This window comes from Cupressus sempervirens, chromosome 6 (genome assembly GCF_028749045.1).
Source record: "Cupressus sempervirens isolate cs-2001-9-10 chromosome 6, ASM2874904v1, whole genome shotgun sequence".
Classification (NCBI taxonomy): domain Eukaryota; kingdom Viridiplantae; phylum Streptophyta; class Pinopsida; order Cupressales; family Cupressaceae; genus Cupressus; species Cupressus sempervirens.
The window spans coordinates 176545343-176563106 of record NC_143123.1 but is presented as its reverse complement, the minus strand read 5'-3'; positions in this window follow the sequence as shown (position 1 = coordinate 176563106).

The following is a 17764-nucleotide window of genomic DNA, read 5'->3' as shown; positions in this document are numbered from 1 at the left end:
GAAGCCTAAATGTTTTCCTTTGATAGAAGGCAAAGATATGGTATGCAGACTAAAGAAATCTCTATATGGACTAAAGCAAGCACCTAGAACTTGTTATGCAAGGTTGGACCAAAAACCCTACTCCAAAAGAGATGGAAATAATGTTCCAAAAGATAGGAACAAAATCTGATCATAAAAAATATGACTAAAGCATGAAGTTACAAACATTGCTAAATTGTTGATCTAAAGAACCTCCACTATAAAGAATATGTCTAGGTAGAGAATACCAAGTCTTCAAAGCTGATCAATCAAAGATGGAAGGTATCTTCATGCCCTCCAAATATATGAATGAAAGAATGTCTATATCATAAATGATCCATCACACCAAAATGCATTGATATCCAGACATTGCAATTGCCTTGTACATAGGATCAAATACTAAATGCATAGCTCACTCCATCAAACCAAGAAATCAATAGAACCAACATAACCCCTCTATAATATTGAGAGGTAAGCCATGAACACTAAAACTGAATGCAATATCTCCTGTAGAAAGAAGAATCAGGAACATTGAGAGTGCAAAAGAAGTAAAAACACCTATAATGTCACATGTCATCGACACATCATGAGACTAATATTATAGAAGATGGAAATATGGCCAACATGAAAGCCCCCAAGGTATTTTATGATGTAGATCGAGTATAATAAAGACAAAGATGTGCAAGATCCTAAAATGCAATGGAGTGGTAGTTTATCTTAGTGAGTTTGCAAAAATACTACAAAAGGATGTCAAAAAAGATCAAAAGAGACATAAGGTTGATATAAGAGATAGTATAACCCATGAAAAATTATCTAAAATAATAAAATTGATCTCTAGACCTAAAATAACCAAGATATCCATCAGAATAAAGAAAACCAAAAAATTGAATGGGATGTGCCTGTAGAAGAATCTGAAAATAGAATGTATAAAAATATGTCTCTTGAAGTGAAAAATAGAGCTTCTAAATTTGATAGCCAAAATAGGATACAAAATAACATCAAAATCCAAATAAATTGCGCCATCATGACAAGCTCAAAATCATCTTTTTGGTGCTTCTTTTAGATCGAAAAATGAAATTTGGATGAGCAAGTTATGGCCAAAAAACCATATGTAATCAAAAAAGCCCTCGAAGAGTAAAAAATAATTACCACCTCAAGATTCATGCAAAATACATCAAAAATTATGTCCACTAGTACCAGAAACTACCTTAAGAAGTGTGATAGTTCTGTACCAAACTATCTCAATTTGTGTGCCCAAAAATCATGATTTATGTGCACAAGAATCTTGATATGCATGCTAAAATCTTATTTTTGTACTAAAAAAACACAAATTTTCCACCTTGGGAAACTTTCAAAATCATGATTTTCAAAAATTCTTGATTTGTGTGACAAATTTAGAAAATTTCCACCTCTAGAAGCATGCCAAAAATCTCAATTTATGTACCAAAAATTTAAAAATCATAGCCTTAGAGAACATGTCAAAAAAATCAAAATTTTTCCACCTTCGGAAACATGCCCAATTTGGAAGCAAATTTTTTAGCATCAAATTCCAATTATGTCTGAATTGGACAAATTTTATATGAAAATGGGGTTTTTGGGTGCTTTGAGCTCAATGATGATGTTTGTTTAGGCTCAAAGTGAACTAAAAAATGGTGACCCCCCAAATTCAATACAAAAAAAACTTTGAAAAATGAAACCTTATGAAAGGAAAATCATAGATCTAAAAGCCAAGCCAAACTTCTCATAAACAAAATAGGGGCATGAAGATCTAGAGCTCTAATACCATGTTGAAATTGACAAAAACTCAACCCCAAAACTCCCAAGAATCACCTACATATAAGAAGCTATCACAAAAGAGAGAAGTAAGAAGCTATGGAGGCTAGAATTCCTAGATCCACAGATGAGATGTTCATGATGAGCAAAAAGAGAAATTTCTATTATTGAAAGTGAATGAATAAATTACAAAGAGATCAATCCTTATAAAAGGAGATCAAAACCCTAGTAGATGATCAACCTAGGATGCATGATAATAATTAATAAGAATATTAATTATTATATGCCTAAAGTTTAGCTTAAGTAAGCTAGAGATAATAAGCGACCTAATAATTAAATAAAAATGATTTAATTAATAAGACAATATATTATTACTCTAACAAAGAGTACCAGGGGTGGAGCATTTTTTCTTCGAGGAAGGTTGGTTTTTTGGATGAGAGAGAAACAAGATTGTATCTCATAGAGTACAACAAAAGTAGAGTATATAGCAGCAACAAATAACTATAATCAAGTTATGTGGATGAAATAGATACTAAAGGATATCAGGATTGACTTTGCAGAACCTATTATCATATAGTGTGATAATACAAGTATAGTAAGTATGTCTAAGAATCATGTATAGAACTCTAAAACTAAGCATTTATCTATTAAGTATCATGTCTTAAGAGAGAATGAAGTAGAAAAAGATATTAGATTAGAATATGTGAGAACTTTAGAGTATTCAAGAGGTATGCTTCGGGTTATGCCCTACCTACTTCTAAGTAGATGATGCAGAGATTGCATCAGTCCAGTGGTATAGAGCACTATTGTCAGACTAGACTAAATATTGATGCTTCCTATATGAGGGAGTATTTTTGATGAGATGAGTCATTAAGGACTCTTGGTATTTGGTCTTGAGTAGTGTATTTTTACACAGTTGAGTTGGGTGAATACTTGGACTAGTAAATTGACATAATGGAACCTTTGTCATTGATGTCAATGGGGGAGAATATGCATGAAAAAAATCTTCTAAGTATGTATGGGGAGAAGAGTGCATAATAAATCTCTACTTTATTAGAGAAATTTATAAAGATTCATGTAAAGAAGAAGAAGGAATATCTCTATGTGGGAAATATGCAACATAAAGAATTTTGACAAATGGTGAGTTGTTTAGTGTAAACAACTATTACTGATCCTAAAAAAGATGTAAAACAAAGTAGTGTTCGAGAGGATTTCAAATTTGATTGATGAACGAGATTTGAAAAGATGAGAACAACTGCACTAGTAGTAGAGTACTATTTGGTATTATTGAAACTTAGATTTTTTTCATCTACGTTGCAATCAATGTGAAAGGGAGAGATTGTTAGCATGAATACTATTGATATTCCTTTGGGGGAGTATCCTAAGAATTGGAGAGTATTTCCATGTTGCATTCATGATTGTGTTTGTCATTGATGTCAACATAGCAGTAAGTTTATGAAGATTGGCATGTATTAGACAGAGATCTTAGTTGTATGGAAAATGTTTTGATTATTTGATGATGCGTGTTCATGGACATGTTTAGTATAGTGTACTAATGTGAAGGTTCAATGAGCATCATGTAAGTCAAAAACATACAAAATTTGTACCAAATTTATACAAAGTAGTACATAGAAAACACACCTGAGAAGTGATTTTTGATGTTTGCATTACATGTTTTGGAAGTGATATAATCTATTTGATGATGACATGAATGAATGTGCAAGACCTAGCATCTCATGTGTGAGACTATGAGCCGAAAATGCTATTGTAATTGTAAATTAGTTAATTATCTCATTATAATTAATTGGGAAAGCCTCAAGGCTAACTCAGGGAATTATTTTGAAGATATGGTATAAAGGAAAGATGTTTTCCTTGTTTGTAAATATGTTACAATCATTTTATTTTTTGTGAAGTGTGAAAAAGGAGGAGAGCTTTTGGTGAATGCAAGTAAGCAATCCAAGGGATTATTGGATTGCATGATTTGAGATCTAGTTACAAGATCAGAAGGAGAAAAATTCTAGTTAATAGGATAGAAAGAGGAAGGAGTAGTACTATTTATTTCTATTATTCTACAAGGAATAATACATAGATCATTTGGACAGTGGGTTCAATTATCTTTCCCTTGAAGTTGTTTGCACAGTGGGTCCAACTATTTTCCACAACTCCTAAAAGGGATTAAAAGTCTCCTAATAGGGACTAATATGTACTAAATTTTGTTATTGACTCCTAGAAAGTTCCATCCTCTAACAAGGAATATTTATATTAGTACATCATCTTGTGGGTACCATCCCTACTGGGGTTTTCCCTCTAATCAAGGATTTCCCTAGTTAACATATCTAGTTTTATTGTGCATGAGTATCTTATTGTTGTTTATAATTATATTGCTCATATGGTTAAAGTTTAATTAGGTTAATAATTATTCACCGCCCCCCCCCCCCCCCATCTCTTAGTTATATTGGTGAACTATATATTCTAACAATTCATGAGCATCCTTAGGTAAATATTTAGTGAATATGTTAGAAATTTTCTTTTTTCTATTCACATATTCCAATTTCACTTCTTTGTCTTGAACTAGCTCTCTCAAGTAATGATACTTGATAGTAATGTGCTCTATCTTTGTATGCATAATAAGGTTCTTTAATATATTAATAGCACTTGTGTTATTGCAATAGATAACCACTAGACTAGTAATCTTTTCCTTTATACCTTTCAACAATAGTTTGATCCAAATAATATTTGAATAATTTACTACGGTTTCCACATACTCGGCTTCAGTTATTGATTGGGAAATTTTTTTCTACTTCTTTTTTTTCCATGAAATTAGTCTCTTTCCTAGAAATAATGCACCACTAGTTATTTTTTCCTTTCATGAACATTTCCTACCTAATTAGAATCAATAAATACCTTTAGTTCAAAATTACCATTCTTCTTGTAATATAGTCCATAGTCTTTTTTTCCTTTTACATATCTCACTTTTCTCTTTATTGACATCATATTATTTTCCTTAGGACTTGCTGAAAATATAGCAACTATCCCAAAAACTAATGTAATATCTGGTCTTCTATGAACAACATGCTATAGTTTACCAATCATTGATCTATATTATATTTGGTTCACTTAAGAAGAATTATCATTCTTAGATAGTTTGTGTTTAGTAACCATAGGTGTACCCATTGGTTTAGAATCTTCCATCCAAAAAGATTTTAGTGTCTCATTGATATATTTGTACTAATTAATGAAGATATCTTGCTTCATTTGATATACTTGTAAACCAACAAAGAATATGATCTTACCAAACATTGACATTTAAAATTCCTTCTTTATTTCATTAGAAAAAGTTTTGTGTAATGCTTCCTTTCCTCTAAATCTAATATCATCAACAAAAATTTTAGATAACAATACCTCATTGTTCTTTCTAATCTTCAAATATAGAATTTTTTTTATCATTTGTCCTTGCAAAACCAATCTTCACTAAGTAGTTATGCAATCTTTTATACCATGCTCTAGGAGCTTGTTTCAAACCATATAAATCTTTGTGCAACTTGCATACCATATTCCTATTGTCAGGATCCACAAATCCTTTAGACTGATCTATGTGTGCTTCTTCTTCCAGTTTCTCATTAATAAATGTAGATTTGACATCCATTTGATATACCTTGAATCCTTTATAAGAAGAATATGCAAGTAGTGTTCTTACTCCAACTAATCTTGCTACATGGGAAAATGTTTCCCCATAGTGAACATCTTCCTCTTGTGCATATCCTTTGCATACCAATATATCTTTATTCCTTGTGACTTTACATTTCTCATCCAACTTGTTCTTGAATACCCACTTTGTTCTAATAATATTCTTGTCTTTAGACTTGGGTACTAGAGACCATTTTTTGTTCTTTTCAATTTGTTCAATTTCTTCATTCATAGCTTGTATCCAATATTCATTCTCCAAAGCATCTTTCACAAATTTGGGCTCAAAATCACAATGTAAGCTTGTTCTACTTATGATTATTTTTCCTTTCATAACACCAAACTCTTTACCTCTAATGATTTGTTTAGGTACGTGATGTCTTCTCACAATTTTTTCTAACATAGGCTATTTCCTTCTTTGTTCTTTAACACATTCATCTTGAAAAATAATTTTAAGCTCATTATCTCTTTCTTGTTCAAGTTATGGTTAAGGCTCTACATACTTGGAATTCCCTTCTTGTTGTTTGGATTCCTCTATATGTGACTCAACATCATTTATCTATTGCTCAATACCCATAGTCTATTACTCAAAAATTGGCTATTACAACTCAACATTCTTAGTCTACTAAGGATCTGTAGCTTTGATTTCCTATTTAGGTGGAGTTCATGGAGCACTATAATTCACATATATGAATGAGTTAAAATCTTCATGTTTTTTCTTACATTCAACTTTATTTTTCTTTGTATATTCATCAAATTTAACATTTGCACTTTCCACGAATTTTTTAGTGTTAGAGTTAAAACACTTATAAAATTTTGTCTTGGTGGAATATTCTAAGAATATGCCTTTATCATTTTTAGCATCAAGTTTTCCATTCCTATTTTCTTTAAGTATATAACATTTACTTCTAGAAACTTTGAAATATTTTACATTAGGTGCATTACCATTCCATATTTCAAAAGGTGTAGCATTTATATGTTTCTTGACTTGCACTCTATTTAGAGTATAAATGGTTGTACTTACAATTTCTCTAGCTTATTTATGTAAATCATTCTTCTTCATCATTAGTGTTCTAACACAATCCATAATTGATATATTTCTCCTTTCAATTATTCCATTATAAGGAGGGGTCCTAGGTGTATACATCTTTGTTTTGATTCCTCTGTCATTGTAGAATATGTTGAACTCATTGGAAATGAATTCACCACCTATGTCAAATATTAAACACTTCAGACTCTTCCCTGCCTGTTTTTCAACTCTAGTCAAATACCACTCAAACAACTAAAAAGTGTCATATTTTTCTCTAAGAAACATCACAATCATGATTCTAGATTAGTCATCAGCAAATAGAATTAAATATTTGTCTCCACAATAGCTTTTAACTCCAATAGGTCCACATAACTTAGTATGAACCAATTCCAAAATGTAATTAGAAGAAAATGTTTTTCTCTTGAAACTAGACTTTGATATTTTTCCCAATTGACATTATTTACACATAGCATTGTCATGTTTCTTTGGTTTTGGTAAACCTCTTCCTCTTTTAATTTTACTAATGCTAACCAAATTGTCAAATTTTACATGACATAACCTTTTGTGCATGTTACCATTTTTTACCACTATGCAAAAATGGGTAGAGGTGTTAACCAATCTTTTCCATCTAATTGTTGGAATTAAAGGTAGAGTAATTGAGAGGGTGGGTGAATCAGTTACTCACAAAAATTAATCCACAGAACCCGTAGATGTCTTAAAGATCTAGTTACTGCTCGGTAAACATTAAAAAAATGTTGTAACTTTGTAAATTAAATTGTTACTTATCTTCAAGCAAACATGAATGAAATTGAAAACAAAATAAACACAAGAGACACTAGATTTAACGTGGAAACCCAATATGGGAAAAACCACCAAGTAACTGGTCATTAATTTTTCACTCTTCTGAAGTGAGCCCTATTAGGAGCCAACCCTGTTAAAGGTTACAATACACATTGTTAGGTGTGACCCTATTAGAGGATTTAATCACCCTGTTAGGAGTGGCCTTGCTAGAGGTCTTTAGAAAAATTCAATTGAACTGTCACCTTGTTAGAGGATTTACAAAATGGCTGTTAAACCAACTCTGTTAAGAGATTTGAAATCACTGCTACAATGGTTAGAAAGCAACAATGAATTGACCTAAACAAGATGCAACTGAATTTGTTGGCTACAAGTCTCTATTCAACATCATTAGATCCTTCTTGATCAAATATGGCTTTGTTTCTCCTCAATGATCTCTGATCATCCTTCAAATTCACTTCCACAATAATCAGTCTTCATATCACATTAATTCCACACACTTCCACATGCGTAGAATTCATAACTTGACCTCTTACTTATACCATTTAGATTGTCAAGTCATCCCATTTACATGTTACATTTACCAATAAACCATACATCAGTCGGCTATAGATATTACTCTAAACAAATAAATGTTATTTCATAAAACAATAAAATCCTTTACTAGCCGACCCTGCTCGATAAATATTGCTTCTAGAAATTTCCTAAGTTAACCTTCTTGACTTGGTTAATATTGCAATATCTGTAAAATCCTTTGGCTTCTAAGTTTACTTAGTAAGAACTACTTTTGCCACATTCCCTTTGATGACTGAGTGAGCTCGGTAAGAACTATTTCTACCACATTTCCTTTGATGATCATGTGAGTTTAGTAGATTTTGTCCTTTTGCCTTGCTAACCATTTGAGCTCGGTAAACCCTATCTTTTGCCTTGCTGACCTTCTAAGCTCAATAGACATTGTCCTTTGCCTTGCTGACCTTTGCTTTGCTGACCTTTTGAGCTCAGTAGACACTATTTGATGACTGATATGACATTTGTGTAACATCAAAGACAATACACAATTAAACAATGGTATCCAAAAATCTCCCTCTTTGGCATTGATGGCAACACAACATGTCATAGTAGAATGAAATTTGAAAATAAGTCTTTTACTGACAAAATACTTCACTTTATTTTTCAAATACATCAAACTGCCTCTTTCATAATAATCTCTCCCTCTTGCACAAAATCTTATTATTTTTCAAATTTTAGAAAGATATGATAGTATATTCTCCCTCTTTGACAACACATGCCAAAGATAACTCAAAAAAAACTAAATAGCATTGTACCTGATGTACTGATTCATATGCAATGTCTTAATTTTTTGTTGCATCAACTTATAGTTCTTCAATTCTGTTTCTGTTGATGCATCACTAAAACTGTATTTTAGTGAGCTTCAGATAGGGGAATGACCCCTAACTTACCTCTTAGATACAAGAATGCATCCTTAGGTAAAGGCTTTGTGAATATGTCAGCAATTTGTTCCTTCGTATGGACATATTCCAATCTTATTTCTTTTTCTTATACCAATTCTCTAACAAAGTGATACTTTATGGAAATATACTTGGTTCTTGAATGCATCACTGGATTCTTGGAGATGTTAATTGCACTTGTGTTATCACAAAACATAACAAAAGGTTCTTTGATTTCTTGCTTCATACCTTCCAATAATTGTTTAAATCACACAATATTTGAGCAATTTACTGCTGCTACAATATATTCAGCCTCTGATGTGGATTGAGATGTACAATTCTTCTTTTTGCTTGTCCAAGAAAGAAAGCTCCTCCACTTATGCTCTTTCTATCATCAATATTTCTTGCCCAATCTGCATTAATGAACACCTTTAAATCCAATTTTCCTCCAAGTTTATACCATAATCCATATTCTTCAGTTCCTTTTAAGTATCTCATGATCCTTTTGATTGCCATCATGTGATTTTCTTTTGGTCTTGCTGAGAATCTTGCTACAATTCCTACTACAAGGGCAATGTCTAGTCTTGTGTGCACTACATATTGCAACTTTCCAATCATGGATCTATACAATGTCTAATCCACTTCCTTTGATTCATCATCCTTGGTTAGTTTTAATCTAGTACACATAGGAATCCCAACTAGTTTGTAGTCTTCCATACCAAACTTTTTCAGTATCTCCTTGATATATTTAGATTGAGTGATATAGATAGAATTCTTACTATGTTGAATTTGAAGACCAACAAAAAATTTGATTTTGCCAAACATTGACATTTCAAATTCCTTTTTCATTTGTTCTAAAAATTATTTGCAAAGATAATCATTTCCTGTGAACAAAGTATCATCTACAGATATTTCTGCCAAAAAAATCTTATTATCTGGTCCTTCCTTTATGTACAAACTACTAGTGTCATTAGTTCTTTGAAAACCAATCTGAATAAGATAGTTATGCAATATTTCATAACATACTCTAGGGGCTTGTTTTAGACCATATAATGCTTTATGCAATTTTTAGACCATGTCCTTCTTGTCTAGATCAAAAAAACCTCCAGGCTGTTCAATGTAAACCTCTTCATCCAATATGCCATTGAGAAATGCTGACTTGACATACATATGATAAACTTTGAATCCTTTGAATGTAGCATATGCAAGTAAGGTTCTGACACCTTCCAATCTTGCAACAAGAGAAAAAGTTTCTCCATTGTCTACACCTTCTTCTTGAGAGTATCATTTGCATACCAGTCTAGCTTTGTTCCTTGATACCTTACCATCTTTATTTAGTTTGTTTCTAAATACCCACTTTGTTCCAATCACATTTTTTTCTTTGGGTCTAAGTACAAGAGTCCATGCTTTTTTCTTCTCTATTTGTTCTATCTCTTCATTCATAGCTTCAATCCAACTTTCATTTTCTAATGAATCTTTGACATTTCTAGCTTCAAAATCAACAAGTAAGAAAGTTCCTTTCAACTTACTTCTTGTCATTGTTCCTTTTGATTTATCTCTAATGATCTGATCTAGTGCATGATGCCTTCTAACATACTTGGTTAACATGGGCTCCTTGCCTTTTGAATGACTTTCATTGTTATCCTTCTATGTTTCAATTTCTAGTTTCGATTCTAGTTGCTCAGGCTCAGTAGATGCTAACTCAATAGCTTCTATTTGCAACTTGGGTTCTTGCAGCTTGGTAGGTACTGACTCAGTTTGAACTTCTTGTGACTTAGTTAATGAAGACTCTAGAGTTGAGAATTCCTAATTTATAGGTATACTTGGCATTGTATTAGGTTCAATGTAAACAAATCTTCTATAATCTTTAGGTTCTTTTTTGCTTTCTTATTCTATTCTTTTCGCAAACTCATCAACTTTCACATGTGCACTTTCTATGACTTTGTGAGTAGATAAGTTCAAACATCTATATGCTTTGCTTTTGCAAGAGTATCCCAAAAATATTTCTTCATCACGTTTTACATCAAATTTACCTTTTCTAGATTCTTTCAAAATGTAACATTTGCTTCCAAATACTTTTAGATAACTTACATTGGGTTTGTAGCCATACCACAACTCATAGGGTGTTTTGAATGAGTCCTTTTTTAGCTATACTCGGTTCAAGGTATGAACTACAGTGCTGATAGCTTCCTTCCAGTATTTGAAAGCAATGCCTTTCTGAATCATTAAAGTTCTTACACAATCCATGATAGATCTATTCCTTCTTTTTGCTATTCCATTTTTTTTTGGAGTTCCAGGTGCTGAAACCTATCTTTTGATTCCCCTTTCAATGAAAAATTTATTGAACTCATGTGAAAAAAATTCACCACCTCTGTTAGATCTTAAGCATTTCAATATTTTTCTTATTTCCTTTTCTACTTTGGTAAAATACCATTTGATCTTTTCAAATGCTTCTAATTTCTCTTTGAGGTACATGACAGTCATCATTCTTGAATAATCATCAACAAATAGAATAAAGAATTTTTCACCAGTATAACTTTAAATACCAATAGGTCCACACAAATCACTATGCACAATTTCTAGAACTTCTTCAGTCTGATAGTTTTTGCTTTTAAAACTAGTCTTTCCCATTTTACCAATTTGACAATTCTTGCATAGACCAACCTCAGGTTTCTTTACGTTAGGAATACCTCTTACTTTCTGAATTTACTGATCTTTATCAAGTTTTCAAAGTTTACATGACATCACCTCTTATGCCATAACCAACTTTCTTCAATTTGAGCAATGAAACCTGAACATTCACCAAGTTCAAGATAAAATAAGTTACCTTTTGTTTGAGTGCTTGATCCAATCAGCTTTCCTTTATCGTTTAGCAATCTTTCTTTTCCATGCATAAATTCTACTTTGAATCCGTTATTAACTAGCTATGCCACATTCAAAAAATTATGCTTTAGTCCTTCTACCCAATATACATTATCACATACAAGTTCCTTGGTTAGTGAGATTCTTCCTTTTCCTCTTGTACAACAAGGTTAATTGTTACCAAATCTTACACTGCCGCCATCATAGTCTTCAAAGTATTCAAACTTAGTTTTATCACCAGTCATGTGATAAGAACAACCACTATCTATGATCCATGTATCATTTTTTCTCATATGAGAAATAAGTGCCATTTCCTCATCATTATTAGACTCATCTTTCACAACAATGTAGACAATTTCATCTTCTTCTTCATCATCAGAATCTTTAGCCATAAAACATGTTTTCTTACCTTTATCCTTGAATGATTTGAAGTCTTTCTTGCCATTGTACTTGTGACCTTTCTTCTCATCTTTGTTCTACTTATTTGGGCACCTAGCTACAATATGTCCAATTTCTTCACAAGAAAAGCAGATTAGAGGAACCTTACCTTTGTATTTCCCTTTGGCTCTTAAATATTGTCTTGCTAGTAGAGCTTCAACCACTTCAAGATCACTATATGAACTTTGTTCTGATTCTTCAGTACTATCTAATTGTGGATCCTTCATCTTTTTCCCTTTTTCATTGAGTGAAAGCTTGGCTTCAAATGCTGATTCAATGTTCTTGGCAGCTAGAACATAATTGTCATAGTTATCTAGCTCAAATGCAGTCAATCTTCCAACTATGGCCTCTAAATTTATTTTATGATTTTCCTCACATTTTCTTTCTTGAATTGCAGAGACTCTGATTACATAAATGTGAAGTAGAGTTCTAAGAACTTTACTTATTACTGTCTCCTCATTGATGTCTCATCTAGATGCTTTGATTGCACTAACACATGCTTTAGTTCTTTTAACATACTTTGCAACATTTTCATCCTCTCTCATCCTAATTTGATCAAATTATCGTCTCAAACTTTTTGCTTTGGCTCTTCTTACATTATCATCTCCTCCATAGATCTCTTTCAGCTTGTTCCACATTTCAAAGGCAGTTTCGCAATCCTTGATGTCATCAAATTCTTCATAACTCAAAGAAAATGATATATCTATCATCATGTTGTTGTGAGTCTTCTTTTCAACAATATCATTGACAGATAATATACTAAAAGGTTCTTCATATTTTTAATCAAGGTACTTTAGCCCTGTATCACCAATAGAAGCCAGATGAAGCCTCATCAATCCTTGCCATGCTGAGAAGTTGTCCCTATTGAGTCTTGGAATTTCTCTTTTGTAAGGCATCCTGATCTTTAGCTTAGATCCTTGAAATATTTTCCCGTAAGCACCAAAAACTCTGATACCAATTGTTGGAATTAAAGGTAGAGTAACTGGGGGGGGGGGGGTGAATAAGTTACTCACAGAAATTAATCCATAGATCCCTTAGATGTCTTAAAGATCTAGTTACTACTGATACTTGGTAAACATAACAAAAATATTGTAACTTGGAAAATTAAACTAATACTTATCTTCAAGCAAACATGCATGCAATTGAAAACAAAATGAACACAAGAGACACTAGATTTAACATGGAAACCCAATATGGGAAAAACTACCAAGTAACTAGTCACGAATTTTTCACTCTTCTGAAGTGAGCCCTGTTAGGAGCCAACCCTGTTAAAGGTTACAATACACACTATTAGGTGTGACCCTATTAGAGGATTTAATCACCTTGTTAGGAGTGGCCTTACTAGAGGTCTTTAGAAAAATTCAACTGAATTTTCACCTTGTTAGAGGATTTACAAAATGGCTACTAAACCAACTCTATTAAGAGATTTGAAATCACTACTACAATGGTTAGAAAGAAACAATAAATTGACCTAAACAAGATGCAACTAAATTTTCTAGCTACAGGTCTTTGTTCAGCATCATTAGATCCTCCTTGATAGAATATGGCTTTGCTGCTCCTTAATGATCTCTAATCATCCTTCAAATTTGCTTCCACAATAATTAGTCTTCATATAACATTAATTCCACACACTTTTACATGCTTAGAATTCATAACTTGACCTCTTAATTATACCATTCAGATTGTCAAGTCAGCCCATTTACATGTTACATTTACCAATAAACCATACATCAATCGGCTACAGATATAATCTAAAATGATAAACATTATTTCATAAAACAATGAAATCCTTTACTGACCAACCATGCTCGATAAATACTGCTTCCAAAAATTTCTTGAGTTGACATTCTTGACTCGGTTAATATTGCAATATTTGTAAAATCCTCTAGCTACCAAGTTTACTCGGTAAGAACTGAATTCCTTCATGAGAGCTCGGTAAGAACTGCTTCTGCCACATTCCCTTTGATGACCGAGTGAGCTCGGTAAGAACTATTTCTTCCACATTTCCTTTGATGACCAAGTGAGCTCAGTAGATTCTATCCTTTTGCCTTGCTAACCATCTGAGCTCAGTAAACATTGTCTTTTGCCTTGCTGACCTTCTGAGCTTGGTAGACACTATTTGATGACTGATATGACATTTGTGTGACATCAAAGATAATACACAATTAAAAAATTGTATCCAACACTAATGTGGTAAAAAATTTCATGTCCTTATGTTTGAATTATTAAATTCCATGCATGCATTAAAGGAATACATAAATAATTAATCATTTCTTATCTCTTATATCCCTAAGTTTGTCTAACCCTTGTATTTAAATGCTTTATTCTTATGCCTTAATCCCTATTCAAAATTATTTTAAGTTGCAACCATGTGATTCATGCCTGTTTGCATGATCACAGGAAGTCAAGGGTTTTTTCTTAAAGAAAAGGCAATGGTGCCATGTAGTTATCAAATAGTTAAGATCCATCATGTTTGCATTCTTGTAGCATGTTAATGATAACTCTAAGAAAAGCCAATGATGATGTGAAAGCCTTGTTCACATAGTAAAAATGGGTTAAGGATAAGCATGGGTTTATGTGGTGGGGATGCAAAATCTTGTTTTGCCCAATCGCAAGAGTTAATAGCCAGTTAAATTTTAAGTTGCTACAATGTGCTAGGGTTGAAACAATGTTGTTTGTAGATAATCTCATGATTGCAAGATTAAATGCCAAAAGCAAGAGCTAAGTTGTGAAGAGGCATAATGATGACACATGTACCCAGTGGGCCCATCTCACATTTGTAGATAGTTTAATCAGTTCTTTTTCTAGAACCATCAGATATTAGAAGATCTACGATCAGTGTATTCCTATTTTTCTAAAGTGAGCAATGTTTAATGAATGCAGGGATACGACCATGCAACATGTGCCCTGGTGGAGCTGCATTAAAGGTTTGAGCTATGCAATAAGAAGTATGTTAGAGTAAACTTGATGATGTGGTAGTACCTAATTTGATGATGATACCAAATGAGCTAGAGGATAATTAACCTTACATAAGTTGTCGATCAGATGAAGATCAATAGTCAGTGTATCCCCACATTTTCAAAATGAGAAAAGTTTAAACAATGCAAGAATACATGTGTGAGACATGTGTCCTAGTGCATTTGGTTTAAGATTTTGAGCCATGCAATATTAAATGTGTCCTAGTATCTGATTGGTTGGTACTATTGATTATAACAAGGTTTTCTATATCTTTCAGCCATTATTGGATCTACAGATTGATGGATGGCATATTCCTTCTTTCTCAAGGTGCAAGAAGTTTAACTAAAGTGGGGATATGGCTTGAAGATACATGTACTTGTATGACCTATTTCAACATTGGATGGCAAATGAAAGGATGTCAAAGTGAGTTTGCATATAGATGCATAAACAGAATGATGGATTCTTTTTCCAGCTACCAAATGATGAAGATTAACGATCAACATATGCCTACATTTTGAAGATGATCAATAGTTAGAGAAAGTAGTTATACACCCTTTTGATGCATGTCTTAGAGGGCCCAGAGTGAGTAGTTGGAGTATAGAAAGGTAAATCAAAAGATGACACATGGAAAACTCTAGATGATTGAATAGTCAAAGGAAAATGGTGGGGAAGTTTTTGAATGAGTTTCATTTTATCTTTTCAATAAAGTATATTATGTGTTCATCTGATATATTCATTCAAAGAATAGTTGATATTCAAACCTGTCACATGGTCACACTAGGTTTTGGTTAACCATGAGTCAACATTTCATGGTGGTGATTTCTTTTTTGCATGTTCACGTGGGTTAAAGGTTGAGTTTATACTTAAGTTGTGAACCCAAGGTCTCATACCTTTTTAGTCAATAGCCAACATTAAAGCTTGGCACAATGTCGTAGCTAGAATCTAGTGGTTACAAAAAATGTTGCAAGGTTACGATGCAGTCAATGTTTATTCTTATTTAAAGGTTTAAAGGTGGTGATGGAGTGACTGAGCTTTGCTTGTAGCATCAGGGCTTTGCATGATTGTATGGATGGTCAATTTTAGATTTCAAATGAATTTTGATTGATAAAGTTAATGTTTGATTCATTCATTTTTTTCATTCAATAGAGAATTTTATTTGTAAGTTGTGATGGTGTAACTTTTTGGTTGTTGTAGCATCATGTTGTGACTAGGTCACAAGGTGGGCAAGTTTAAAGTTATCGAAGGAATATTGATCAAATAAAGGAAGGATGATTCATTCGATGCCCTTTCAACTAATAAAGGAATGGTTATGACCCTACAAAAATGCCTCAATCATAAGATCGTGTGAGCATAGAATCAAACACAATGAGCAAGGATGCTAAGATGTCATTAAAAAGTCTTCAAGTCCCAATGTTACAAAACACAATGTGTCATGGGATCATGAGAGTAGAAAAGGAGACCCATGACCATACGAAGTGGAGGGATTTTGAGAGATTGGAAATCTTACAAGTATAGACTATGATCTTGTGTTGAATCATAAGATCATCATTTTGTGACATTAGTATTATGCCTTATATGAAGACACCATGATACAGTGATTGCAAGATCCTATAGTTGTGACATCATAAGGATAGTCTTGATCGAAGGATCATAAAGATAGAATAAGAAAAGTCTAATGGCATGAAAAAGATATAATTGTAAGATTATGAAATCAAATGAGCAATCCTCTTAAGGCACGATAGAGATTATATCACAACATTGTGTGATCATAGGATCAAGATGATCATGAGATCATAAAGAATAAGATGAAGAGCTCCTGATGTTATGAAGTAAGTGATTTTGTACTCATAGAAGTGAAATGTCAAATTGTCAAAGCTACTCCAAAGGTTAGTTAACTATGATCATGAGATTGTAGGGCTATTCCATGGAAAGATTTTATGAAGGCTTTTTCTAGTATATTGTGAGATTGTGACATTCTAAGATCGAGGGTCAAAGTTTAAAGTTGATTTTTTGACTATTATATTTGTGACCTCACTAGGTAGTTAGTTAAAAACTTGACCAAAAATGCCAGAGAATGATAGGTTTAGGTTGTAGAGATGGGACAAGGAAATGGAGATATGATCCTATACAAAGAAGAGCCAAGAGATCATAAGCAAGAATCGGGTATTTCAAATAGCCCTAGAGAAGTAAGGATGTACTATGAGTAGTTGAAGATGCCCTGGCTCCATAAGATGATATAGTTGGGTAGTTTCATTATTAAAGAAAATTAGAATTAGTGAAAGGGTCCCAACAACAATGATCACCTAGTGAATATCATAACAATCTCCTTGGTTTTTACTAGAATTCAGAATAGGTAAAAATGTAATTTTCTAAAAATATATTTATTCCTCCACTAGTTTTTTGACATGTGCCCCTCCCATCTGGATCTTGTTGCAATCCTTCTCTTGATAAGGATTTCCAAGATGTAGAAAAGGAGCTGTTTGGTTGAATCCTTAGACTTTTTATGCAAAATTGGTATTGTCGTGATCTCTTCCAAGTCCTTCATAGCTTTTTCTTCATTTTTTCTTTACATTTAGTTTGGAGGAATATTGTGGAACTACCTTTGAAATCTAAATAAAGGAATAGTTAAGAATTCCTTATTATGTCTTTGCTACTTAAATTACTGATATGATATAGCTTTTTTGGTTCATTCTAAATCCCTAAGTCTATGTCTTAGTTTTATTTGTAAGTAAGGTTTTGGATGTGTTCATGCAGG